This window comes from Notothenia coriiceps, unplaced genomic scaffold, assembly GCF_000735185.1.
Source record: "Notothenia coriiceps isolate Sejong01 unplaced genomic scaffold, NC01 NC01_scaffold00000339, whole genome shotgun sequence".
In the NCBI taxonomy this organism is placed as follows: domain Eukaryota; kingdom Metazoa; phylum Chordata; class Actinopteri; order Perciformes; family Nototheniidae; genus Notothenia; species Notothenia coriiceps.
The window spans coordinates 23,869,490-23,872,484 of record NW_011333040.1 but is presented as its reverse complement, the minus strand read 5'-3'; the positions used below and the strand labels follow the sequence as shown (position 1 = coordinate 23,872,484).

At 44.5% G+C, this 2,995-nt stretch overlaps 1 long non-coding RNA gene across 1 annotated transcript; it reads right to left on the bottom strand.

The window, feature by feature from the left end:
- Positions 1-201: 201 nt before the first annotated feature.
- LOC104949427 (uncharacterized) lies at positions 202-1,622 on the bottom strand. Its single transcript, XR_798803.1, has 3 exons — positions 1,403-1,622; positions 1,297-1,330; positions 202-329 (listed from the first exon to the last, which is right to left on the bottom strand). It is a non-coding gene; the product is annotated as an uncharacterized lncRNA (long non-coding RNA).
- Between the last annotated feature and the right edge of the window lie 1,373 nt (positions 1,623-2,995).

Sequence of the window (2,995 nt, the reverse complement as noted above, 5' to 3'; positions counted from 1 at the left end):
TACGGAAAAAAATAATATTGCAGAAAAAATAAAATAATGATACATTTTATTTGGAGGCGTAAAATCTCAGTATTTTTCATGAAAATTAGTTCTTCTTTCTCCTGAGGGATATGGAGGATGGAGTTTGTCAAAAGCAGCTGATGTGAATATCTAACACGCGTGTCGTTCAGTTTGTTGTTATCAATAAAGAGGGAAGCAGGGTCTGAGAGGTTTTGTTGCTTTTTATTAAATACGAATGATTTTAATCCAGCGTGTAGACGTTCTCCTGCAGAGGCCTCCTCAGCCGGATCTCGTAGATGATGTGCGGAGGCTCCTCCTCCTCCGAGAAGCTGCAGGAGAAAACATAACTTTATTAACACAACCAGAACCACACAATCACACACAGAACCAGCTGCAGGTTATATTACAATGAGCGTCTCTACTTTCACCCTCTGTCTAAAACCAGAGCCCAGTCCAAACTGAGAACAATTTCAAAATCTGAGAGAAAAATGTCAAAAGTCAAATTATGAGAAAAATTTCCAGTAATTCTGGGATAAAAGTATAATTCTGAGAAAAAGGTGAAATCCTGAGAAAAAAGTAAAAAAGGTGAAATCCTGAGAAAAAAGTCAAATGTTAAGAAAGAAATACATAAAATCTAATTCTGAGAAAAAAGTATAAAAAGTCAAATTCTTAGAAAAAGTCAATTTTGCGGAAAGAAAAAAAAATAAAATTATGAGAAAAAAAGTCAAATTATGAGAACATTTTCAAATTATGAGAAAAATGTCCAAAAAGTTTAATTCTGGGCAAAAAGCATAATTCTGAGAAAAATGTCAAAAATGTCAAATAGAGAAAAAAGTCTAGTCAAATTCCGAAAGGACAAATAATGAGAAAGAATGTCCAAAAACGATAATTCTGAGAATATATATATAATTCTGAGAAAAAAGTAAAAATGTGAAATTCTGAGAAAGTCTAAAAAGTCAAATTCTTGGAAAAAGTATAATTGTGAGAAAAAAGTAACTAAGGTGGAATTCTGAGAATCAGACAAATAATGAGAAAAATGTCCAAAAAGTATAATTCTGAGAAAAAAGTGTAATTCTGAGAAAAAAAAAAGATAAAATCTAATTCTGAGAAAAAGTCAAATTTCTGAGAAAAATGTCAAATTCCGAGAAAGAAAGTGACCAGAGCTCAATTTGCTCTGATTGGTTAGCCGGCCAGCTCTGTTGTGATTGGTCGACCGCTTAGAGATGTCCCGCCCCAAAGCCCAATGTGTTGGCTCTCTAGCCAATAGGAACAGAGCGAGTGTTTCCCTGAACTCACCACCCGCCGCTGAAGGCTCGTCTGTGCACTCCGCCTGCAGAGAGAAAGAAATCTCATTAATAACAAACTGCCTGTTTTCATTTTGTGTTGAAGCAGGGAAACGTACGTCTGAAGGCGAGGAAGAGGAAGATGGAGGCGAAGACGATCAGCAGGACGACGGAGAGCGAGACCACAGGGACCCTCGTCTGGAGGGGGGATATTATTATTATTATTTATAGGTAACGAAAGAAGTGCCAATATTTGATTTTTAATTAAAATCTCAATATTTCATACGTTGTCAGACTTAAATATTACACGGCAACGTCTAAGAGTTTTGTGAGAAAGTTGGAACATTTTACAAAATAAATGTTAACTTTAAACATTTTAATTCTACAAGAAAATTGTGATAAATGTACATTTTCCGTACTCTCTGGAAAACGACAGAATATAACGGAAAAAAAAGGTGGAATGTTAAAAAAGCGAAGTTATTCTGAAGGAAGTTGGAACGTTTTGAGTAAATCATTTGAATAATTCAAGAAAAAAGTGAAAATATTCCGGAATTTTGAATTAACGTCTGGGTCTCTATCGTGAACCTTTACAGAAAACATAATCGGCGCTTGAGCACCGGAGTACTTTTTGGGAGTCCCAGCAGCTTCTACTGGAGTCCCCGGCCGGAAGTCCCCAACTCCGGGGACNCCGGCAGAACAGTAGTCGGCGGGACCCCCAACGGGACAGGACATGGGGTTGGCAGGACCCCCGGCAGAACAGTAGTCGGCGGGACCCCCAACGGCACAGGACATGGGGTTGGCAGGACCCCCGGCAGAACAGTAGTCGGCGGGACCCCCAACGGCACAGGACATTGAGTAGGGACTCGAGTAGGGACTCAAGTAGGGACTAGAGAAGGGACCCGAGTAGGGACTGGAGAGGGGACTTGAGATGGGACTTGAGATGGGACTTGAGAGGGAACTCGAGAGGTGACTTGAAAGGGGACTGGAGAATAGACTCGAGAGGAGACTTGAGAGGGAACTCGAGAGGTGACTCGAAAGGGAACTCGAGAGGAGACTCGAGAGGTGACTTGAGAGGTGACTTGAGAGGTGACTTGAAAGGGAACTCGAGAGGAGACTTGAAAGGGAACTCGAGAGGAGACTTGAGAGGGAACTTGAGAGGTGACTTGAGAGGGGACTCAAGAGGGAACTTGAGAGGGGACTTGTGTCGGCCGGAACGCCAACAGGGCACGGGGAGCTGACGTCGGCCGGAGAGCCAACAGGAGACGAGGTGCTGGAGTCGGCCGGTACGTCGACAGGACACGGGGAGCTGGCGTCGGCCGGAGAGCCAACAGGTGACGAGGAGCTGGAGTGGGCCGGAACGTCGACAGGACACAAGGGGCTGGAGTGGGCCGAACCACAAACATGAAACGGGGGGCTGGCGTCGGCCGGGGAGCCAGTACTGGAGCCAAAACTGGAGCCAGAAACATGGCAGCAGGGGCCAAAACTGGGGCCGGAACCATGGCTGCTGGGGCCAGGACTGAGGCTGGAACCATGGCTGTGTGCGCTGGTTCTGGAGCCGGAACCATAGCTGTGTGAGCCGGTACTGGAGCAGGAACCATGGCTGCTAGGGCCTGTACCGGAGCCCAAAGCATGGCTTCAGGGGCTTGGGCTGCTAGCCTGGACTTGCGACTCCTTCTCTTAGGAGCCTTTTGGAGGCTCCGTGGAACTCCAAA